Raw genomic sequence first — 15,000 nt, 5'->3', positions numbered from 1 at the left:
AATGTCTTGGTGATCACAAGTCTAACGGTGGTATTCTAAAAAAAAAAGAAGAAAAAAAAATTCTTTCCTTGGAAGGAAAAATGATTACATAAGGAAAGATTTTTTTAAAGAATACCACTGTAAGAATCTTACGGTGGTATTCTTAACAAAAATTCTTTCCTTATATAAATCTTATAAAAATCCTTGGAAGGAAAAATATTTACATAACAAAAGAATTTTTTTGAGAATACCACTGTAAGAATCTTACGGTGGTATTCTTAAAAGAATATTTCCTTATATAGATACTTATAAAAATCCTTGGAAGGAAAAATATTTACATAACGAAAGAATTTTTTAAGAATATCACTAAGAATCTTACGGTGGTATTCTTAAAAAAATTCTTTCCTTATATAAATCTTTCCCTTCCAAGGATTTATATAAGATCCATATAAGGAAAGATTCTTTAAGAATGAATTAAGGACGTTCCAGCGTGAGAAAATTGTACTGAATCCGAATTTAGTAACTAAAAAGCGTGATCGCTTAAATCTCGATTATACTGTCTTCTTGAACTACAAATAAATACTCAAATAAATAAATAGATGAATAGATAAATAGCTAAAATATAAGAATATATGAATAAACGAATGAATGAATTAAATAAATTACAAATACATAAATAGACGAATGAATAGATAAATAAATAAAAATAAGAATAATTAAATAAACGAACGAATGAATTAACTAATTCATCACAAATAAACATGTAATCAAATAGATAAATAGATGAATGAATAAGCAATGAGTTGTAAATGAGAATAGATAAATAAACGAATGGACAAATTAATCAACTGATTACTAAAAATAGATAGACAAATAAAAGAAACAAATAGAAAAAATAACAAATAAAACAAACAAATGCAAAAGTTTATATAATTAAATTTTTCTCTTCATACATATACTGATGACACTATAGAGAATGTACTATTTTGGAACAGAATTTGACAGTTTCAAACAACGTTTCCTATTTCCGATTAATTCCGGTGGACTTTTTTGTGTTCGGACACATTCTAATATTTTCTGTGTTTTTTACAACATAAATGAATAGATACATATAAGTATGTTAAGAATGCAGGTACATATGTATGTGCTTGTATGTACACATGAATGTATTAATGTATTGGTTTCTTCATGTAAACACTACATGTATGTATGTATGTATATATATACGTGCGTTTGTAGATATGTATGCACATATGCATGTTTGTTTTAATGGATGTATATATATTTATGTATTATGTATGTATGAATGTATGTATTATGTATGTATGTATGCATACATGCATGTATATCTGTATGTATTTATGTATATATACGTATGAACGAGTATGAGGGGACGAACAAAGACTCTATGTAACAATTAACAGAATTAAACAAAATATACTCAGGTGAGCGTATATCGTTTACAATGTGTATGTGTGTGTATGTAGGTGTATGTGCGTATGAATATGTGGTGAATATGTGTGTGTATGTGTGTGTGTGTGTGTGTGTGTGTGTGTGTGTGTGTGTGTGTGTGTGTGTGTGTGAGAGAGAGAGAGAGAGAGAGAGAGAGAGAGAAAGTGTATCCGTGTATTTGTTTGTGTTTGTGTGTGTGGTGAGTGTGTGTGTGCTCGAGCGTGTTCCTTTTGCATGGGTATCTGATTTTATGTGGTCGAAAGCATTCCGGTATCTTTTATCAAATATTGAGCAAAAATTGTTTAAGCGTAGTTGCACATGAAAAGGTTGCAAACTTACTTGTACTGACAGCACTGTCACTTTTGCAACGAAATAAAAAAAATCTTTGGTATATGAATATGTATATGTATATGTATATGTACATGTATATATATGAACATATATATGTATGTGTATATGTCTGTGTACATGTATATGTATAACATCTTTTCAATCACAATACACTTTTAATTCCATGCCATCGCAGACGAGACTAGCGGGGACCTCGACAGAGACATATATTGGAAATTGAAACGTGGTCGAGCCGAGGACTCGAACTCAGCTCGGACGTGACAAAGTGTCAGTGACTTAGCCCATTGCACTATATCTCTTGATAGCGCAATGGGCTAAGTCAGTGCCGCTTTGTCACGTACGAGCTGAGTTCGAGTCCTCGGCTCGACCACGTTTCAATTTCCAATATACAGTATGTCTCCGTCGAGCTCCTCGCTAGTCTCGTCTGCGATGGCATGGAATTAAAAATTAATTGTGGTTGAAAAGATGTTAATCTGTTCACTGGGAACCATTCAGTGTGTGTATGTATATGTATGTGTATGCGTACATACATATTTATATGTATATGTTTACGTATGTGTATACGTACATACATATATATCTATATGTATATGTATACGTATGTGTATACGTACATACATATGTATATGTATATGTATATGTATGTGTATGTTTATATGTACATGCATATGCATATGTATATGTATACGCATATGTATATGCATATTTATATGTATAGCTCATGAAGCTGTTTTCCCTAAAAAAGCGTAGACTCAGAGGTGACTTGATACAGGTCTTTAAAATTCTAAAGGGAATTGACAACATCAAAAGTGACAAAATTTTCACATTGAATGAGAATCAGACAAGAAACAATGGTCTCAAACTGTCCGGAAATAGATTCAATTTGGAAGTAGGTAGAAACAACTTTGCCAACCGTGTAGTTAATGAATGGAATAAACTTCCTGCACAGGTAGTGCAATGTAGTTCAGTTCGAAGCTTTAAGAATCATTTAGATAAATACCTAAGTAAGATGCTGTAGTGATTATAATTTATCTTATATTATTTGTTTTTGTTTTGTTGTCATTTGTCTGTCTGATTTTCATTTATTATTAGTTATATTAAGTCAATTTTATTATTTTACTATTTACCTTTTTTTTTATTATTTTAACTATACCTATGCATTTATTTATGTATTTTATTTGTTATTTACATTATTATAGTTTTTATTTATTATTTTATTATTAATTTTTTTTTTTTTTTTTTTTTTTTTTTTTGCATCCGACCTAGATATGGATCAAAATGTCTCCTGTCGGCATGCTCCGCCTTTGTAATCCTTTGTAATATGTGTATATGTATATGTATATATATATGTATATGCATGTACCTGTATATGCATAGCTGAAAATACAAACAAGCATAGACACACACACATACACACACACACACTCGTACAGACACACACACACACACACACACATACACACAAACACATAACTCACACACTCTCTCTCTCTCACACACACACACATGTATATATATATATATATATATATAATATACATTTATATATATGTATATGCATACAAGTATATGCATGTGTGTTTATGTGTATGTATGTATGTACGTGTATTTACCTAGTTGTATTTACCTAGTTGTATTCTACGGGAAGGGGAGCTATGCTCGTGGGGTCCCGTCTTCATATCTCATTTTATCTAAACTATTTTTAAATTCATGTATTGTTTTTGCACACACCACTTTCTCATCTAACTTGTTCCAACTGTCTATTACTCTGTGAGGAAAGCCGTTCTTTTTCAAATCTCTTCTATAGCTGTCTTTTTTAATTTTCTTTCCGTGTCCTCTTGTATTTTGTCATCCCATTTTATCAGATTCTCTCTATCAGTAATTTCTATGCCTTTCATGATTCTGTAAATAGCTATCAAATCTCCTCTCTCTCTTCTTTGCTCTAGTGTCTGTAGTTTAAGTTTTTGTAGTCTCTCTTCATATGATAGTTTTTTGAGAGTGTTTGGTGCCAGTTTTGTGATTGCTCTTTGTATTCTTTCAAGTTTTTTTTATACATTTTTTTGTACTTGGTGACCATATCGTTGCTCGCATATTCCAATCTTGATCTTATCAGGGTGATTAGGATTTTCCTCACCATTTCTTCATCCAGGTATGTAAATGCCACTTTGATTGTTCTTATTAAAATTATAAGTTTCTCTCAAAAATCTTATTTATATGTTTCTCAGGTGACATATTATTCATAACAATGACTCCCAGGTCCTTCTCATTTTCTACTTTTTTTATTCCTTCTCCCAAATTATATGATCCTGTTATTCTGTTTTTGCTTTTTCCAAATTCCATTATACTACACTTTTTTGTATTGAACTCCATCTCCCACTTCCTACTCCATTCTTGTACTTTATTTAGATCCCTCTGTAGTGATTCACAATATTATTCTGTTTTTCACTCTTTTCAGTAGTTTTGCATCATCTGCAAAGAAGCTCATATAGCTTTCAATTCCTTCATCCATATCATTAATTATATATATAGCAAACATTATTGGGGCCAGAACTGTTCCCTTGCGGGACACCGCTTATTACTTCATTCCTATTTTGAGTGCTGATCTCTTATCACTACTTCTCATTTTTCTTTCTTGCAAAAAGTCTTCCATCCAATTTAGCAATTTACCTTATATTCCTCCTTCATATTCTAATTTCTTAAGCAACTTCTTATGTGGTACTTTGTCAAAAGCTTTTTTTAGGTCTAGAAATGCACAATCAGCCCATCCATCTCTTTCTTGTATTATATCTATTAGCCTTGAATAGAAACATATTAAATTTGGTGACGCATGATCGTCCTTGTCTGAATCCAAATTTGCCTTGGATTTAGTACGTTGTTTTTTTCCAAGTATTTTACCATCTACTTTTGATAATTCTTTCACAAATTTTTGCTATTGTACTTGTTAGAGAGACTGGTCTATAGTTGGTAGGTTCTTTATTTCCTCCTTGATATATAGGTACTATATTTGCTTTTTTCCAATCTTCTGGAACTTTTCCTTCTTTTAAGGAACTGCTTATTATGCTATGTATTTTGTCTGCCAGTTCATTCCTGCATTCTTTCAGAATCCAGTTTGCTATTTCATCTGGCCCATGCGATTTTCTGACAAAATTACCCAAGTGTGTCAATATTTCATTCTTTGTTACTTCTATTTCTTCCATAGGGGGGAATTTTTTTCTTTCCACTCAATCTCTTCAGGTTGTATATTTTCCCTTGTAAACACTGATTTAAAATGTTTGTTCATAATTTCTGCCATTTCCATTTCCCTCAGTGTATTCAACTCCTCCTTGTCTTAATTTCTCCAAGTCTTGTTTGTTTTTCAGTTTATTGTTTACAAATCTGTAGAATAGTTTTGGTTGATCTTTACACTTTTTCTATAACATCTTTTTCATATTTCTTTTTTCCTCTCTGCACTTTTGTACATATTCATTTCTATAACCAGTATATATTTTCCATTTTTCAGGTCTTCTGTCTTTTTTCCATCTGGTCCAGGCTTTGTCTCTTTTGTCTTTTAACTCCCTACAACTTTTGTTGTACCAGCATTTTACATATTCTTTTTTCTTGTTTTTGTCTTGGGACATACTTTTCCACTCCTTTTTTGTAAATTTTTGTCAAAATATTCCATTTCTCTTCCACTGATGTTTCTTCTTTGTATATTTCTTCCCAGTTTTCTTGTTGGAAGAATTCTCTTATTTTATCAAAGTTTGTTTTTTCATACATCATTCTTCCTTTTCTATATTGTTCATTTCTTTTCATATATTTTTCTTCATTAAGTTCCAGTTCAATCAATATGTGGTCACTTTTACCTATTGGTGTTTTATATTCAATCTTGTCCACTATTCTAGGTTCAGATGTAATTATTAAGTCTAGCCTCGATGGTTCTTCTTCATTTCTATAATAGTGTTCTCTTGTATCCATTGTGTCATTGAATGGTCAGTAATCATCTCAAGTAGAGCATTTCCCCATGAGTCATCACCACTCTTTACTGTCATTTCTTCCCAGCAGATTTCTTTGCAATTAAAGTCGCCCATCATAACTATTCTTCCTCCGTCTTCCATTATTTTAGTTAATGCTATCTTTGTGTCCTCTAACATACTTTTATATTCACTCTCCTCCCATGAGGCTGTTTTCGGAGGCACATAATTGATCACCAAATTTTTCTGCTCTTCTTATCTCTGTCTTTCTACTTCTATCATAATCATTCTCTACTGTATTCTTTCCATATATGACACCTTTCACGTTTATATCCTTCTTAGTCAGGAACATAACTCCACCCCCTTGCTTTTTCTCTCTGTTTCTAATCCATAATTGTATGCATCATGTCCTACACTGTTGGGTGGTAGTGGGCCTTTTAATTTTGTTTCTACAATTCCCATTATGTCCGGTTCTTTTTCTTTCAAAATAATCATTCAGCTCATTCAATCCTGTTATTAATCCATCTATATTTGTGTAAGACACTCTTAGTTTTCTGCCACTTCCATTGTGTTCTCTGTTTCCCTTATGGTTTTTCTTTTGTATGTCGAACTTCCCTTAGTTTCATGTTCACTACTCTCCAATAGAATCTCTCTTTTCTCTGACTCCGTTCTGTTCTCGTTTTTTTTTGCCTTAGCTTTCCAGTCTTTTCTGCTTTTCTTCCTCTCTTTCCTCTTTATTCATTTCTCTTTTTTATCAATATCTTTTTTGTATTGTTCACTTGTTTGCTAGTTTCCCTGTTTTGGATAAGATATTATCTGCCGTTGTTTGTGTGACCTTGAAATTTAATCTTAATTGGTCTGGTCTTGTCTGTGCTATACTTTCCGAGTCTAAATTTCTCTTCGATTTGTTTCATAATTTCTGGTTCATCTTCCTGAACTGATTCTAGTAATTGGCTTACTTTTTCATTTTTCCTCTTTGATTCTTGTGGTTCTATCTGTGTTGTGTTTCTCTTTCCATTCCTAATATAATTATACATTTTCTTCTTGTCTGCTAAATCCCTTACTATATTCTCCTTTTGTCTCATCACTTTAATAACTGAGTCTTCAGTATGTTCTTTCAATTGCTGTTTGACTATGTCAGTGAATGAAACCTTATTTCCTTCTTGGGTTTTCTTCTTCCAATTTTTACTTTCTTTAGCTATCGTTTCTCTGTTTTCTTTGCTATTCTTCTTCAATTCCTCATTCTCCACCTTTACCTCCTCTTAACTGTCTTTTTAGGTCTTCTATTTCATCAGTTAAGTTTTTATTCGCCTTTTCCAGTTCTTCCAATCTTTCAACCCTTTGTAAAATGGTGTTTCATATGACCTAACCTACTCTCCAAGTCCTCGATCACCTTATCAACCTTCTCTAGTCTTGTCAGTCGGGGGGGTTTGTGTCCCCCCCACTCTCTTTAAATCCCTTGAAAATATTCTCATCACTTTTCTACTGTATTGTTCCTATCTATACTTCTAATCTTTACATTCTTATTAGACATTCCGTCGTCCTCCAGCTCGTCTTGTGGTCGTTTGTTTACTTTACGGCGGTCTGTTTGGACCAAGTCCTCTACTTCCTCATTACCTTCCATTTTCCCAGCAATCCCTCCCCTTCTCCTCTTTCCTTACTTTCCCACTACCCCACTAGCAATTTCCCCCCCACCGTGTAAATCCAAAAAGTCACTTCACTTTTGCGTTGGGATCCACAATCTTCACTTTTCTTCAGAACGTTCTTCAAGCCGTCCGTTCGTTGAAAGTGTGTGTGTGTGTGTGTGTGTGTGTGTGTGTGTGTGTGTGTGTATGTGTGTAGATGCATCAGCTACATACTCCTATATATGACTACACCTACACAGCAGGTTTTTATCAATAAAATCATATATGCACAAATATTCAGCTATACAAGCACTGCAAATGAGCTGTGATCAGATGTGACGTAATAGATATTAATATGAACTAACATGATATGAATTCAGGATATCAAGACCGGGAACTGATTAATATCCAAGAACAACAATCCACATTGAAAAAATATTCAATAATCTCAATTTCTTGGAAAAAGCATTTCACGGTAATGCGAACAAGAACAACAATCTAAAAACTGGAAGAGGTAATATGTTGAAGCACATACCGAAGTGAGTGTGAAACGATGAAAAAAGAAAAAAATATATATATATATATATATATATGGAGAGAAGGCGTTAGGGGGTGAGTGTATGGTGAGAGGTGGAGTAGGAGGCAAAGGGGGAATGGGGGAGGGGGAGGGGGGAGGGGGAAAGATATGAAGAACAGAAGCTCTGTTAATAAATGCAACAGGTGGTGGCTCTTCACCATCTTTTTCTTCTCCCTCCTCCTCCATCCATCCTCCTCGTCCTCATTCTCCTCTTTCTCTTCTTTCTTTCACTTTTTTTCCTGATCATGTTTCTCTTCACTGTTTCTTTCTCTTTTCTATTCCTCAGCTTCCTTCTCCTCCCCTCCTCCTACACTCCACCCCGATTTTTCTCTTTTCCTCCCTCCCTCTCTTCCTCCTCCTCTGCTCCACCTTCATCTTTCTCACCTCCTCCTCTCTTCTTTTCTTCCTCCTCCTTTTACCTCTTTCCTCCCCTTCTCCTTTTCCTTATCTTATTCCTGTTTCTCTTACTTTTCTTCGCCTTCCCCATCCCTCTTCCTCCTCCTACTTCCTCTTCTACTTTTCCCTCCTGCTCGTGCTCCTCGTTCCTCTTTACTCCTCTTTATCACCATCCTTCTCTGTTTATTTTACTTTTTTTCTTCTTCTCTTCCTCCTCCTCCTCCACCTCGTCGTCTTTATCTTCTCCCTCAACTTCCCTCTCCTCGTTCTCTTCCTTCTCCTTCCCTCCTTCCTACTTTCCTTTTTTCTTTTACCCAATTCTCTTTATTTTCTCCTCTTTCCTCTCCTCCTTTTCCTCCTCCTCCTCCTCCTCACCCCGTCCTTCCTACTTTCCCTTTTCTTCCTTTACCCAATTCTTTTTATCTCCTCCTTTTCCATCTCCTCCTCCTCCCCCTCCTCCTTTTCCTTTTCGTCCTCCTCCACGTCCCCCTCCTCCATGAGCTTTTTCTCTATTTCTTCCCCTCCCTTCCATCCCCTCCCTATAATGACAAAGAACACAATCACATGATGAAGATATTTTAGAAATGCTGAAAAATTCTATTTCACTGAAATCTTAGAACTGCTATTCAGGAATAAAAAACAAAACAATCCGTCAAGTTAAGATGACTAGATGCAGTGAGAATTACGTCTCATTTCTAGTTGGCAAACAGTACGTGGATGGGTCCTAGATACCTTGTGACGGTCTTTGTTTTAATAAAATCGCCTGGCGGCACCTAGAAGAAGCATGGGAAGGGAATGAGCCGGTGAAAGGGGTAAGTATTACAATTCTGTTGCATCTCTCACAATTTCTATTACGGTAAAAAAAATATACATATATATTTTTTCGTATTAAAAAATAACGAAAAAAGGGACTCAAAGTCCTTCACTAAACGGAGGGCGAAGTTGTCACCTTTGCCTTTGGTATTAGGCTATCCATTTTTATTCAATGGTGATTTCGATCAATGACCAATGCCTCACATAGGTTCTGTTTTGTAGTCCATAACCAGAGCTTCTATCCATGGGCACTATATGGCTAAGAAGAAGTGAAGTCATAGAGGTGGTATACAAGGAGAGACTTAGAGAGGCCAGAGGCGCAACGGAGGGAGAACAGAGGTGATTGCCATTCTTCTTTGAGTGGAAATTGGACTCTGTTCATCAAAAATGCTTGACTCGGGTCCATAGGGGTTACGGATCCAATACTCAATACGGGTGTTCACTCTCTCACACACACACACACACACACACACACACACACACACACACACACACACACGCAGAGAGAGAGAGAGAGAGAGAGAGAGAGAGAGAGAGAGAGAGAGAGAGAGAGAGAGAGAGAGAGAGAGAGAGAGAGAGAGAGAGAGAGAGAGAGAGAGAGAGAGAGAGAGAGAGAGAGAGAGAGAGAGAGAGAGAGAGAGAGAGAGAGAGAGAGAGAGAGAGAGAGAGAGAGAGAGAGAGAGAGAGAGAGAGAGAGAGAGAGAGAGAGAGAGAGAGAGAGAGAGAGAGAGAGAGAGAGAGAGAGAGAGAGAGAGAGACAGACAGACTTGGGAATCCACTGCGGTCGGTTTGCTAACGACTCTTAATAAGCTTTGATTGGTTGAAAGCGATTCTCTGCCAACCAATCAGGGACCGTCTTAGGCTAATTTGCTGACGATACCAAATATCGGTTCATGGAACTGTTGTTATGAAAATTGCAATACAAAACACTACAATACTATACAATAGAGCAGGTGTAGGTTTGGAAATATCTAATGTATAAATCTATTAATGTATTAGATAATGAATATTCAACTTCCTTTATCCACTTTTTTACTAATCTTTTCCAAATACAGTACAACAAAATACAATATGATGCAATACAACACATTGCAACACATTTTAACATACATACATGTACCAAAGGCCATTTCCCCCTTATAAGAGGGGTAGCAGTGTCGCAAGACACAGCACATCCACAGCAAGGCCGCCTCATTCAATCGGCGACCCCCCTCTCCGTCCCCTCATGCAGAAATGGAGAAGACAGGGAGAAATCCCTTCGGGCTGTGAATTTATTTTTCACACATACTCCCTCAACCCCATCCCCCACCCACTCCACCTCATGCATTACACCATCCATCTATACACAACCATTCTCTATTCACCCCTATTTTCTCTCCTCTCCCGTCTTTCCTACGCAGACATTCCCCTCTTTCCCAATGCCCCTTTTACCCCATCCATCCATCTCATCCTTGGTCGACCCCTCATGTTCACTCCCTCCACCTCTGCCTTCCACACCTTTTTTACTAATTTTTCTTCACTCATCCTTTCTGTGTCCAAACCATCCCAATACTCTTTCACCAACCCTATATCTCAACTACCTTTCCATCTCATTCTCCTCCTCACCTCCTCATTTCTTACTCAATCCAGCAAAGTAACCCCTATCATACTTCCCAGGCACCTCATCCCAAACACATTCAAAGTCCTCCTCTCTTCCTCCCTTATGTTCCATGTTTCTGCTCCGTACAGTAGTGTCGGCACAATCACTCCTCCATACAATCTCCTCTTAGAATCCATTCCCAAATGTCTATTTCTCCTCACATTTTTTAATCCTCCAAGGCATTTACTTGCTTCTCTTAATCTACATTCGACTTTCACCTCCACTCCTCCCCTTCCCGCCACATTCGTATCTAAGTATTTAAAACTATCTACTTCCTCCATTCTCTCTCCCTTAATACTCACTTCCAGTTTGCTGCCACTTTCTCCCTTTGTACATCTCATCAACTTACTTTTACCCACATTTATCTTCAACTTGCTTCTTTCGCACACCTTCCCAAACTTTGTCACTAACTTCCTCAATCCCTCCTCTAATCCTGCTACAAGCGCTGTGTCGTCGGCAAACAACAGCTGGCTCACCTCCCACTTTTCTCCATTTTCTTTAAACATCTCCAATCCCTGACCCACCACCCTTGCATTTACCTCTCGCACCACCCTATCCATGTATAAATTGAACAGCCAAGGCGACATAACACATCCCTGACGAAGTCCCACCTTTACCTTAAACCACTCAACCTCTCCATTTCTGATTCTAACACAAGCTCTACTACTCTCATAAAAACTCTTGACTGCTCTTAAAAGCTTTCCTCTTATCCCATATATCTGCAATACCTCCCACAGTGACTTCCTATCTGCCCTGTCATAAGCCTTTTCCAAATCTATAAAAACACAAAAAACATCTACCTTTTCCTAAAGCTTTCTTACATATCTATCTCACTACAAAAATCTGATCCACACAACTCCTACCTGCCCTAAACCCACACTGTTCCTCACCAATTATTACCTCTGTTCCTCTCCTCTCAATCACGGCCCTTCCATAAGCCTTCCCAACTACACTTAACAAAATGATTCCTTTGAAACTACTACACTCACACTTGTTCTCCTTTTCCCTTGTAAAGTGGAACTATACAGGCACTCCTCCAGTCCTCCGGCACTCCACCCTCTCTTAAACAAACATTAAATAACCTCACCAGCCAGTCCACCGTCACTGTACCTTCTTTTTTTAGACATTCTGTGAGATACAAATCCTGAACAGGTGCCTTTCCTGCTCTCATCATCTTAACAACTGCCTTTACCTCAGCTTTTCTTATTTCTCCTCCATTTTCCTCACTCATCACTGTCATTTTCTTAGCGCTTCCCACTGCAACTACCTTTCCCTCCCTGTCCTCTTCTACATGTAACAACTAAAAATGCAGTAAATACAATCCAGTGTGAGATAAGATATTTTTCAATACAATAAAATATAAAGAAATACAGTAGAATATAGCAAAATACACTTCAACAGAAAACAATGCAATCAAGCTTTAAGACAATGCAATATAATAAAATATGCTCAGAAAAAGAGAGAGAGAGAGAGAGAGAGAGAGAGAGAGAGAGAGAGAGAGAGAGAGAGAGAGAGAGAGAGAGAGAGAGAGAGAGAGAGAGAGAGAGAGAATGAGAGAGAAGAGATATCCTTTAGGAAGTGAATAGTTTCCTTTTAGTTGAATAGAATGTTTTGGCCTTTGAAAGAAAATAATTTTTTACTTTTCTGGTAAAGAGATTATCTTATTTTTTATGACAACGGCTAGATAAAATCAACAACCGTTGGGTACAATAAAATCATATAAGAAAACATTTCCTTTAGTCGTATAAAAGACGATTCCGAATATTGGAAACTTCCGAATTACAGAAATATTCCCATTAAAGGGAACTATCCATAGAATCTTGCCGGGTTCTCCAGTTATCAAGCAGAGCATCTCTAATTACCCTATACTCGTTACCCGTCCGTCGTCTGAGTAATTAGTGAGTCTGGAGATAATTAGTTCTGGAGGTCGTTCCCTTCCTGATGACCTGAGATTCTGGGAGGGTTTCGGGGAGAGAGTTCAGGCACGGGTTTACTGCCGGGCTTCATCCGGGTTATCTTATGTGGGAGAACCGGAACAACGTATGTGGCAAAGTCGACAGGGAATTCTAGTGTCGTATGTCGGACCCCCAGCATCTATTATGTGAGGATTTTGGTTAAAGTGTGGGTAAAATGGGTGTGTAAGATAAAGAGAATGGTGGTAAAGAAGAAATATAGAGACTTGTGTGAAGTAGAGATTAAAGTAAAAAATGGGTGTGTAAAATGAGGAGGAGAATGGAGAAACACTACGAATATAGTAAGACGCAATATCAGCTCTTTGTAGATTTTATAAAAGCCTAGGATAGCATGCACAGACCACCAATGTGGCACATAATGGCAGAACTAAAAATCAAATTGATATCCTTCACCAAAGCGTGCTGCATGGTAAGTAGATGCCCAGTAAAAGTCGGGAAGAAGGAGACAGAAAATTTTAATATATACTACAGGGGTCTTAAGCAGGGATGTATAGTGTCATTAATACTATTTAGCCTTGTACTGGAGAAAGCATTCAGACAGAGTATTAACCATCCAAGGAAAACTAATTTCTCCAATGATCAGATAAACCTTGCATATGCTAATGATGTAGATAGGGGGATGAGAAAGTAGAGGAATTAAACGAGATTTTTGCAACCTCCCAAAGAACAACGGGACCGATAGGCCTAAAATGCAATGAACATAAGACAGAAATCATAAAGCTAAGTAGAAAAGGCAATTACGCACCAGGAGAAGATTAAGTTGGATCGATGCATGTAAAGCAAGTGGATAAGTTGAAGTACATGGGGACCACTCTCAGTGAGAGAAATGAATTAGACTTAGAAATAAACGAGCGAATAGCTGTAGGAAATAAATAATACCATATCCTATCATCTGTAATGAACAGTGGGACTTTTAGCAGAAGATATAAGCTAAAAGTATACAACATTGCCATAAAGCAAATAGTCCTGTACGGTAGTGAGACGTGGACACTGACAAGGCAAAGAAAGAAGAGACAGGAAACCTTTGTAAACAACATCCTAAGAAAAATCCTAGGCCCAGTATATAAATAAGAAGGGAGATGGAAGTGTAGGCATAACAGGGAAATCCGAGATCAGACCGGCCAACCGTACATTCGGAGGGAAGTGCGGGGAAGTGGAGCAAGGGGGTCTGGCCACTGGCCACTGTGTCCAAACGGAGGCTGACAGACTACCAAGGAAATAGACGGAAAGTGGAGTACAAGGCTGAGGACCAATAGGGAGACGTAGATACAGATAGTTGAATGGAGTAAGAAAGGACGTGGAACAAATGGTGCCAAGGAAGGTCTGGAAAGAATTGGCAGAGGATAGAATCGTTTATATATACAGAATCAATGCGGCCTAACAATAACCAGAGTATGAGTACTTAAATGAAAGAGAATGGTTTTAAATAAGAAATGAAAAAGCGAGACACAAGGTGAGGGAGACCAATAAAAGAACGGATGTGAGGTGGGGTACTTGCTTGTTTGAGAATTTTGATAGGAACAGAAATCTGCTCTGGAAGGAAGAGAAACGAAGAGAGTCAGGGGGAGAGGAGAGGATAATGGAATCGGACGGACAGTCGTTAATGGAAGAGAAGACTAAGAGGGAGATGAAAGGAGCATTTCAAGACGTTGTTCAATGTCGAAAAGGACAGGGAGGCTGAAATTGTGGAATGATAGGAGAATATCTCACGGGTGAGGAGGAGGAGGAGGAGGAGGAGGAGGAGGAGGAAGAGGAGGAGGAGGAGAAGGAGGGGTAGGAGGAGGAGGAGGAGTAGGAGGAGGAGGAGGAGGAGGAGGAGGAGGAGGGGGAAAAGGAGAATATGGCTAATGCAAAGACAAAGGCGCTACAAGAAACAGTGAAAGAAATGGTAGCTGGGAAGTCTCATGAACTGGATGGATATTTCAAGCGGAATATCTGACGAAGGATGGAGCAACAGTGTGGTGATTGGTGAGAAGGAAGACAAGTTTTAGACTGTTGCGTAGAGTCTAGTGACTGAAAGAATTGGGAAAGGGAATCGAAGGAATGACTAGGGAGGAGCAGTGTGGCTTCAAGATAGAAGGACGATACATAGATTAAGTTCTTATGGTACAAGAGGTATAAAGGTATCCAAAAAAAAAAAAAAAAAAAGGCAAGCTTGTCTTTTTTTCATGGACTTGGAGATAGCATATGATAGAGAAGCTTTGTGGGGCGTATTGTAGATGTATAAAATATGGGATGAGGAGTC

The 15,000-nt window shown here is 37.3% G+C and overlaps 1 protein-coding gene across 4 annotated transcripts in view; it reads right to left on the bottom strand.

Annotated features, from left to right (window-relative positions):
* LOC143028277 (uncharacterized) overlaps positions 1-15,000 on the bottom strand; it is a 1,448,808-nt gene that overhangs the window by 738,642 nt on the left and 695,166 nt on the right. The gene's annotated exons all lie outside the window — the stretch shown is intronic.

Source organism: Oratosquilla oratoria, chromosome 9 (assembly GCF_046742065.1).
Source record: "Oratosquilla oratoria isolate Oo_2021 chromosome 9, ASM4674206v1, whole genome shotgun sequence".
NCBI classification, from domain to species: domain Eukaryota; kingdom Metazoa; phylum Arthropoda; class Malacostraca; order Stomatopoda; family Squillidae; genus Oratosquilla; species Oratosquilla oratoria.
The sequence above is the reverse complement of the archived record's forward strand: the minus strand, read 5'-3'. Positions and strand labels throughout refer to the sequence as shown.